Genomic DNA, 11,409 nt, shown 5'->3' with positions numbered 1-11,409 from the left:
GAATGTACACAGTGTTTTATATAGTATGACAACGAGCCATAAAGAATAATGTTTGACGTAAGATGTCCATCTCTATCATGCAAATTAGTTGCCTTGTCCTTGGAGGGCATCACATTTGGAGGGGGGCTTGTTGAAATAATATATTTTATCATGATGCGCAGTGGCTTTAGATTACTGCCATTAAAGTAATTGTCTGCAAATATCGATTAACTGATCAAAATGGTATCATCAGCTTCACCTATCTGTTATCATACAGTATAACCAATCACAAACAGTGTTAAAAAGTGAATAAACTAGACCCGCGGCTATACGAGGAACTTCACTTGACATTGAAGGTGAAGGCCAGAGTCATCATAGTTACTAATAATGTATTTCTATGTTTCAAATGAAGTTATAATTGATGAGTAGCGGCAGAGTGCACTATGGTATCACTATAATTCTGCGGTCTGGTTGCATGGCAACAACATCATGGACGCAAACTAACATCTAGAGCACGACTCTCACTTTTTAAAAAGTATTTTTGATTCCAGCAAAAGTTACGAAGGCTCCGATATAAGATTAAGTATGAGGGTTTTTTTCTTCGGTGGATGGAGCGAATCGCGGCTCCGCTTACAGTATAATATAAGTCTAAAAAATCACCGAGATTTGAATGCCAAAATATGGTACATCATTAAGGATAACGTTCTAGCAGCACAATGACTGCCTCAAGTTATGATTCCACTCGAATAAAAAAAACGACATATTCAAGAAAGCAAGAACTGCACAAAAATCGAATATGTCATCTTGCTTTCGGGCGAAACAAAGACTCGGTGTTGATGGAGAAGAAGGTGGAAAAACCGAGAGCGTTTCGCAAGTACAAAGCTAGGGCATGGATCGAAACTTCACAAGTTTTGCGTAAGCATAAATATGCCCTTACGATATTCTGCTTTATTATAGTTTGGATATGGACACCTGACCCGTATTCAAAGACGCCGACAGAGGGATGGAAACGGAAAAAAATGAACCATATGAAAGGTGCCCGCAGCGAAAACTTCAATAAGATAATATATTTTGGTGTATAGAAACAGCAGTGAAGACAAAGGCTTGAACAATCCTGATCCGTAAAGCGAAGGATCACTCCAATACGGTATCGCGGAAAAAGCAGATCTACTGTCCACCGTTAGTACGATTTCACTATTAATTATTAATTAGGGATAATTTGGAGTGATTGGTGAAGACTCCTACGGCGTCTACGTCATTTTCAATTAAGTAAGACCATAGGTAGCTGCACTGAAGCGAGGAGAGATTTGTTGATCTATCGGATTAAAGCATTTTGAGGCCGACTGCCGACTGGAAAGAAGACATCCATGCAAAAGGTGTTATGTACCTGTTTTTCGCAAGTAATGTGATTTCCTGAGAATCACTGGCATTTCCTGGAACGATTGATAACAGGAAATGAGAGAATTGTGGTGCTCAGATTGGCTCTACGTTTAGATAACCATGACTGTGCCCGGAATGATTATTCCGAATAATAACCACTTTCTGCGAACAATACATTTTTATCATTGACCTCTGACCCCAAACAGTATAAAATAACGTTTTCTGAGCGTTGTCACCGGGTAGATGAGTTTTTAGCAGGCTACTGTTGATGATGTATGCGAATGGCATTTTAATCATCACCAGCCTGGATTTAGAGCACAACTGGGAATTTGGACTAACATTAACCCGTTCGTCGTGAAAAGCTATAGCTGCCGGGGATGATAGAGGAATCATTAGATGAAAGCGACTTGGTATAGATGGAAATTGAGTCGTATTGCTGCAAAGGGGGTACCCTTGAGGGTTTGCTAGTTGAATCCGTGCGGAATGACAGCTGCCTTCACTTATAAGAAAAACCAACTTATTTCGACAAAATCCCAACACAGATAATAATTAACGTGTTCACAAAGAATCACTTTATTAGCTGGTAATACTCGGCTGTAAAGTATGGTATTATCCAGAAAAAACGAACTGACACACTCCGGTGAGGAGTCCAGCCGGCTTGGGTGAGCCGGTCATTATTGTGTTTTAATAGTAGCTAAGTGTCGTTTTATAAACTAGTCCGGCACTAAATCAAGTGGGACTCTCCGCTCATCAAAATTTCATGGTATTTCTAAATATGATTTCGTGTTAAGTGCAAAGCGTTACAAAAGAACTCATGCCACTGTTTTAATTGAAAGCGTGAGTAGTTTTAACAAGACCGATAATATTATATTCCACAGTCTGTTAAAGTCGAAGACATATATAGACCGCCACGATGTCGCTGTCAAATGCCGTGATGTTTATCAGTATCTTTCTCCGAGGAGCGACAAAGCGAGTGATTAGGTTTGTAATTGCGAATAGGATGCTAGTAGAAATTTAGGGTTGGAAGGAACAACGAATAAATAGACGATATGTCACATGGGAAATAGACACGTTATAAAGTGAAAGGGACATTGAAATGAAAACATCATATAAATCTGTGTACCATTACGCGTAGATAACACACACAACATCTACTGACCCCACATTAATTGTTCGTCTGTCAGTCGGAAATGGATTTAGATAAACTCATCAGAGAAACGTGTGAAAGAGTGTGAAAATCGAGACAGCAGGCCATTATAACAGATACAGAGATGTGTGTACGTATACTGCTAGTCGCTGAGTACCGTTATAAATCATTCTACTAAATGGATTCATTACAAACAGGGTTAGGCTAATACGTAGCTGTATGTGTAGTAACGATATCACGGTGAAATATGATTCGGTGAAACTAACATGACGTTTACAGTTAGTCAAAATCGCTCTCTAATTTTCCACATGATAAGTACAATAATTGGCACTGATTCTAAAAACAGAACGGATTTAACCTAACCCCCCCCCCCACTTCCCTCCCACCACTTCTGCAGCCGCACCAAACACATGGCCGATTTCTGTTACTTGGCCGGATTATGTAGCAGTTTGGCTTATGTTATCGTGCACAAGTACTGGTAAGATTAAGAAGAAGCTATCACATTGAGGAGGGTATTAAATTGATAAGATGATATACCGGGAAAAACACATTGATAACACAGCTAATAAGGATTCATCAATGAACAGATTTTCCAAACGCATCTCCTTTTCAACAACAACTGGATGACTGACCGGAAAATTAACCCCACCGGCTAAATGTATCTTTCACTCAATGTTGAGTAAATTGGTTTGTCTGTGTATATAGAACGATACGGGTGACACCGGTAGAAGACTATATTGATGTTAAAAACGATCTCATTCAAAAAAGAAGAGATAAAAGCCTATTCTTACGAGGCGTCGCCTCCAGGCAACTTGATTAGTTTTATCCTGTCCACTCGTCAAGCGTACGAGGACACACAGCACTATTTTCATCTAGCCTCGTTCGCACGTTATAGTACTAGCTTGTACATCTGTTGTATGAGGTGTCATTAAGGCCGCCACTAGTCTTAGAATAATATTGAATTCTTTATTTGATAAATAGATAAAAATCAAAGTATAAGTTTAGGACCCGACCTTTGTGATTGAGATTTAGAGTTTGAGTCATATAATGAGATTATAGAAGACCAAAATAAATTAAAATAGTACACTATATATTTCAAACTGTTAAATGCTACTTATTGGCACTCGAAATCGTCTTCATTCCATCAATGAAATTGTGATTAATTAAAAAAAAAATCAGGGCACGCAATTTGTGAAATAGTAAAAATAGACTAGAGATTATCTGTTATATGTGAAGGAATACATGTACTTGCACGTCTACCGCAAGTGTGAAAAACAGAGCAGAGGGAAAAAACACACACCATGTCACATGTGTATATAAACGTTCAGCGTACGCGATATATATATAGCGGTATTGAAAATTCACGTAGGAGAGGACGATCTCGTCAGAGACGAAACTATGGGGAATACTTACACGTCGGACAACTGAGAAATTCTCAGTGTAATGTCGTATAGCAGATATAGGGTACGAACTTTGTCACTCGATAAAAATAATAAAGAAAACAAATGTCTGAATTATTTAGTACATGATAAATAATTCGAAAGCTATTTGACTCTTTCGTTATCACTCGAGTCATCTCTTTCGCTTTAGAGGGCGTTACATTACGTTGGAAATGTTTTGATTAAATGTTACGAGACTTGTCGAGTGGATGTGGTGTTGCAACGATCACGTTCCGTAACAGTCACAGCTGTAGTAGACCCGTTTTTGTGTGAAATAAATGTGTGTTGCACGATGACATGACACATAAACACATGACGAGGTCTGCGCAATGCAACTATAAGCTATTGCACGCTTTGTGTGTCTCCTTGCTTATCATTTGGTCGGTCATTGATTGAATTAAACGTATCATGCAAAATGCAGAACCCCTGATTTGATCAATCCTGGCTGATTTATTTACTTAATGCGTATTAAATCACATTACAGGCGTTTGACATGGTAATTTGGAGTGCTAACGTGTTTGGATACCGGGGGTAATCGTCTTTATTAAACTGTAATTTGATGGAATTGACCTAAACAACTCAAATAATACGTTTTGTCAATTCCAACGTTGATCTTCTAATTAAAAGTGATTATCCGATGATATTGTATTGTACAAACCATTGAATGATGTTACTAAAACAGGAAATGACAGCGTTTAGACAAATCAGATTTGGTTGGACGCCAAGTGGAACGTTATATTCGCTAAATCAAACAGCAAGTTTGACATATTTCTGCGGAAATATTCCCATGAATTGACATATAAATTAAGTATTTCTATAACTATAACAGTGCTGCTAATTTCAAGAAGCTGTCACGTTGTGAGGTTTAATTCGGGTTCCATTATATATTTTATAGCCTGCGATGGAGCTGGGGTGGGGATGGGTGGGGGTGGGGGTAGTGCATACATGTACACGCAATGGAATTGAAAGTTTCAAGTAAAGGGTCATATACAATGATTTGAATAATCCCATGTCCCTAACACTCGCTACCAAATGGGTCCCAGCTATAAACACAGTGTGATCTTTGAGTCGACTGGCAAACGTAGAGTGCGTATTATAGAATAAACACATGTGTTTTCCGTTGCAATTTTCTCCGTTTTGATAGAGGTAGAAAGACCACATGACTGTTTTATGTGTACATGTGCCATCTACCATATACCTGTGTTCATGCCCCACAAGACACGATTTCTCGTATTAGAGTCAGGGATCACTCTGTAGTCATGCTTGATTGCTGCGGGAAATTACCTATCTACACGTAGACTGTACCAGAATACGGATGGATTTAGACTAAGCAGTAAAGTTCCTGTAGGGCAGCTGTCAAATACGAAGGCATTATCTCCAAGACTCTGTCTAATCTTTATCTTCAATTCTAGCTTAGGGATGAGATCCACAGGTCACAAAAATAGACAGGTACATGCAACGTGACAAACCAAGGATACCCCGCCCCCAAACCAAAACACACATTAAAATACAAAAACATGACTTTGTTTGCATTACTAGTAACGCACAACACATTAATGTAAATAGTTTCATTGCATGCACAGAACACCCTTAGTCTTAGACTAGTAATGCATACAGTTGGAATACATGACTTTATTCTTTAATATTTGAAGCAGAATTATGGGTTGAATTTTTCACCTATTTTTGTGTTTATGGTGAAGACTCATCTGTGCAGGTGAATATTTACAAATGAATTAAAAACTTTGTACTGCACCAAAATACTTAGATAGATCCTAGCTTTCGACCTGAGTCCTCAGGTCTTTTTCTATTTGTTTCTGTTTGTTTTCCGTGCCGCTATGAGAAATTTATTTATAATAGTTGATAGTTTTCTTTCCATATGTTTCAATATTGTGTCAAATATGTAATTCCCTTCCGAGAAAGTAAGTTGTCACTGCGAAGTCAATGTTACAGGAATAAAAGTAACCATAAATGGCCCTACGTTTTGTCAAGTTCAGTTTCAGCTGATTACTGTAGGAGAGAGAGAGAGAGAGAGAGAGAGAGAGAGAGAGAGAGAGAGAGAGAGAGAGAGAGAGAGAGAGAGAGAGAGAGAGAGAGAGAGAGAGAGAGATAGCCAGCCAGCCAGACAGACAGACAGACAGACAGACAGACAGACAGACAGACAGAAGGGAGATCGATTTGATATAGGCTATCTAAATATATATAAATACCTATAACACCACCCACAAAACACAACTCTCTCCAATCTGTCCCCGCCATCTAAATCGAATGTACCACTGTTGCAAACATTGGTTCCAAGCATGTCTATTGGGATCGAAAGATATATCATACATAATGTATAATTTGTGGTGAAAGTTGGACGTTGAGGAAAAGGAGCTACATTATTAAAATATGTCTCACTAATAGCGTCAATAAAATACGTTTGGCCGGTATTTACTTTTCGTCAGATCGGCATGTCATGACTTAAATTTAGTCTTAAATTCAGTATACACTTTTAAGTACTGATCTACACCTATTTGACGCTCTTATCGTTTCCCACTCTGCATAACTACAGTAGAATTCAAACAATATTGGGAGATACGCATTTTTGAGAGTAGAATTATCACACTGAAAAAAAAGACCATTGCAATTTGATGCTACCCGTTCGAATGAAACGTGCTGTGTTGACTACACGCCGTTCCTTCCCACAAAGTCGAAATGTGTCTATAGAGACACATGAATGAGGATTACAGCAATTGTTGATGACCACGGTAATTGTTCTTTGTATATTTTACATTCTGTTGCAATGGTATAGATGAAAATGTACACACGACAATTCATGCAAGTAAACGATTATAATCCAGCAATGGAATCGGTAATTTTCATTTCAAACCACAATGCAGTAAATGAAATTAACAATATGAAATGTACCGTTTAGAAATTGACAATAGGAAATGTACGTTTATGGCCGGCAAACTCCATGAAAAGTACATATTTTACTCTCTCTGTAATTATCATTTACGTGTTTATAAATAAACATACGAGCATTCTCTCCGACATCTCCATAAATCTGTCGCATCCCCTGTCCGTCATTCTCCTTGCCGCTCTATCATATTTCCCCTCTATTTCGATGGCCTAAATGAGTTTGTTATGATTGGACGATGTCATATCAGCAAAACCCTTAAAAAGGTCTTGCAATGTGACACAAAGGACTGGCTTTATATTTTTTTGGCACAGCTGCTACGTCCATAAAAGATTGCAGGTTTAGGTATATACATATCTCTTCATCATATAACTGCACTATCATTTGTTTACCCCACCCTATTGTCAAAGATGCAGTGAAGAATTACCCCAAACGTAAACCGACATTCTAATAGTACCCATTGGTACAATTAATTATCCAAATGAAACAAAATTGATGAAATTGGAAGCCATCTAGCTTTATAAAAGGATTACTGTATGTATATAATTGGTAGTGTGATGTTATCTTTCGCCTCCGTCAACGATTTTTATGAACATCAAGCCAAAACACTAGGGATTCCGACCATTTACAGATTACTAGGAAACAGAAAAATGTAATGGAGCGTTTTTGTTTTACGAAATAATTTCAGATCTATGATGACTGCAAATGTCCTTGTTGCTTTAATGACATTACATAGCCATAGACCTGTTTATGTATTAGCGTTGGCAATCACACTAACGAACTTCGATTTAACTCTGTCTGCTCGGTTAACGATTATCAGTGTCCGTTGCAGCGTCACACCTGCTTACACAGTTGTTGTACATTTCAGTTGGAAATAAGACACATATTGTTTGCGTCGATTTCTCGTAAGTGCTTGTCTATGAGTATGGCACGCAGTACTGTCTATACCCAGTAGGATAATACACTATGCATTGGGGGGGGGGGGGCAGTATTGTGAAAAGTAAACTTTTACTGTAATCATCGTAGTCTCACGAACAATGCGTGCTTATTACATCCAATATTTCAACCGCGTAAATTTCTTTAAGTGGCATTCTTTACCCGTTAATTGTACGTCTTCGCATTATTGGTCCCAAAGCACTTTGAATTATGTAGGATTCTTAGAAACTCTTTAAGGCCAAAAGCTAGATCAAGTACAGTGATGTGTGTGGAGCAAGAATGAAGGACAGGTAAACCCTAAGGCCATAGCCTACCCGCACCTGCTACCAGCGATTTCCATTCCATCCATCCATTGCCTGGAATAACCATTTGGTAATTTAAAAAGAAGGCTCCCTAAGCGTACAATCAAATTTGATACCACAGAAGCATAAAAAAGTTTGTATTGGTTGTAATAAGGACACTTAACACTCATGGGACAATGATTTTAGTAAAGTGTACTTTTCCCAATACTTTTTTTTCTATTGTGTGTAAATTTAGACATGTGTTCGTGAGATGAGTCTTTGAAGCCTACCCTGCAATTTACTCAAACACTGATTCAAAATCATCAGGTAAATAATATTGGGCGATTTAGTGAATAGAACTGGACATTTCTTTTACACTATGTCTGAAATAAAAGTACGAGTCTGCTTACACTGGAAATCACCAAATATCCCCTTTGCTATGGTAACATACTCTAGACTAGTATTAATGAGGAGATTGAACGGAGAGCAAAGTACTCTGAGCTGTGATCTAACGTTACGGTAGACAAAACCGTGGCAGACATAGTAATTGCGATGGCACGCTGACAATAAAAACGCCAGATGAAGAGGAAAAAAACCGACCAGGAATCTATATGCCAGAGTTTGACCATAAAGCACACTTTAAGTAGCAAAGGGATTATATTTACTATAAAGTGGAAACGAGTTGGGGATAATAAAGTACAATTTGGCAGTCGGATCAATACTTTGACTTCTGAGTGCATGTTAGTTGACTAAAAAACACCTACGGGTGAAAGTTTCATAACAGCATTGGGATTGACATTTTCCACACCAAAGGTACACCTGAGAAATGCACTGGCAGTATTAACTGGACAATAACATTGATCCTTTAATCCTAAACACATGAGTGAAGGTACAAAGAAGTATTCTGTCGATATTAAACTGGGCCTGCAGCGGGTCAGAAGTTGGCCCATTCTCTGCGAGCTCTTATCCTCTTAAGACGGTGTAGATGACAAGAAATGCAGTATATGGCCTTTCAAACGATCACTCTTAATCTGGCGATGTGAAAGAAATGAGGGTCAAATGTCCATCCATGAGTATTCTGAAATCCCTTTGTTTCACTGACTGTCCTAATCCTACCCCGGTGAAGTCATATTTTGTGAAGATTTATCATGATTTGACACTTCTGTGCAAATAGATTCTTATAACGGCAATCCCCACTCGGGGTCAGTAATTTTCACTTGGCGTAACAACTCAGCCATATAGAGTGAAAAGTAGCACTCTCTTAACCCCCGATCAATAAACATTCAAATTTATCAAACGGTCTTTCTGAAAAATCACCACTGATCATTGGGAATTCTGTATGACGTGTTGTAAAACAAATCGTGAACTCAACGTTAGGGATTGAAACCCGCACGAGAGAAACTTTTCATCTTGTATTCCCAGGCATCACGCTAGGAAAGAATATTTTACAGAATGATAGGCTATGTGAGGACGTTACGCACTGAGAAAATCACTGCTGTGCGGACTGAGTCATGTCACATGTGTCATACACATTCGTGAAATAAAACTGATTTGTTCAAGTCCAAAATCTGTCTTTTATATATACCGTTTCTCTTAGGTTAGAGTACTAGTCGCTTCCTAAGTAATAGTGTAGTTCCATGGAGATATAAGGGGAGATCTCCCCTTATACCGCCATGGTAGTTCCAAACATGGCTCAGCTCTCGCAGATTTTCTTGACAATTATGGTGGAGTCTCTTCCTTTGCCACCACACACATTGTTAGAATCAGAGTCGAGTTTAAACCATCTACCCAGTTATATTTGGAAGCTTTTACATTTACGTCACATTGAGTTACAAATCCCCCTCGATATGACATGCGCCATTATAGTTCTCCAAGACTACAAGTGTAACCTGCTTCTCCATCTAGTGGTAGTACTTGTCTCTCACAAACCAAACCAAATCAAGATTTCTTACTACTTAATACTCATATCATCGACAAGATACTAGAAATGAATTTTGTGCACATCTGTATTGATTTGCGAAGTGGAAAGCTAGTGTAATCTGTTGTAGAAAAGTTGCACGAACAGATATTTGGGGCACATGAACCGTCTGCTTTCTTTTAAGGAATACTGCAGCTTTCATAATCCTCGTAATCGGTTTGTGAGTAATACTATGCTTATAGATATTAATTTTCCTCGCAGATGTCATGCGATGGCTACACGTCTGTAGACGTACAAATTATTCCACCCTTTATTTTGAGCTGAAAGTTCAATCTCGAAATTTAAATAATAAAATATACTCTTTTTTTCTGTTTATCACTCTTTTTCTCTACAAGATACCCAGTTGTTATAATGTTGTCTGTTTGATAAAAACGGAGTAACAGGCCTTGTCAAAAAGTCTGAGTTCAGAGAGGAACAAAGAGATTGATTTTACTCAAGTTTGTTATAGTGTATATTCGAAACACTGAGCTTGAAAAGAATTGGACGTCTCCCATGTTGCGTAATGGGTAAATCTGGTTGAATTATTAATTAGGATACAACCCTCGCGGTAAAATCTACCCTATTTGAAATTCACTCATAATAATACTTGTAAGTACCAGAAATGTATCACCATGTGAATTCTCTGGTCTTAAATAATTAACGAAACGTTTGCCTAACATGTTATACTAAACACCTATATTATAGGCAAGGTTGCCAAAGAAAATACTATTTTTCGCCGATACCGAGAAAAAATGGCTTAAATACACGTTTTGCGAGTGTCTTCCCACAGAAGTATTTTTTTCTTCAAAGAACTGGATGAAGAGGAATTGAAAGTACATGAATGTGCAAAATCCATATACAGAAAGTTGTCTATCACATAATGTATACACTCTATAGTCAATATAATCCTAAAGTTCAACGCTGGGAGTAAAAAATCGACACTAATTTTTTTGTTGAAAAAAAAACAGGACATTCACGTTTTTTTCTGTTAAGTTTAATACTGAATCTATTCATGGAGAGACACGATTCGTTGACAATGTTGAATTCATGACGGTTTGTTGAGAGGAGTAACAGTGACAAAGCAGTCCAAGGGGACTTCTTATTTGCATAGCACACAGGTATGAAACGACGAGACTTTGCCAAAGCTGCACTTGGGACTTCCTTATAAATTAACGAGTCAGTTCATCATCATTTGTAACTGTTCAGACGGAAATAATGCCGGTTGAGAAAATAAACTAGTGGAGCATGATGATTCACCCTTTAATATCAATGATTTCCTGACCAAAATACAGGCAAATCAAAGCCTCTAGAGGTAGTGTGTAAAAGTCTTAGTAGCGTAGCATGTCAAACCAAACCCATGCAAAATTTCATGTACATGATTTTACTATGTT

The sequence above is a fragment of the Glandiceps talaboti genome, chromosome 8 (genome assembly GCF_964340395.1).
Source record: "Glandiceps talaboti chromosome 8, keGlaTala1.1, whole genome shotgun sequence".
NCBI lineage: Eukaryota > Metazoa > Hemichordata > Enteropneusta > Spengelidae > Glandiceps > Glandiceps talaboti.
The sequence above is the reverse complement of the archived record's forward strand: the minus strand, read 5'-3'. Positions refer to the sequence as shown.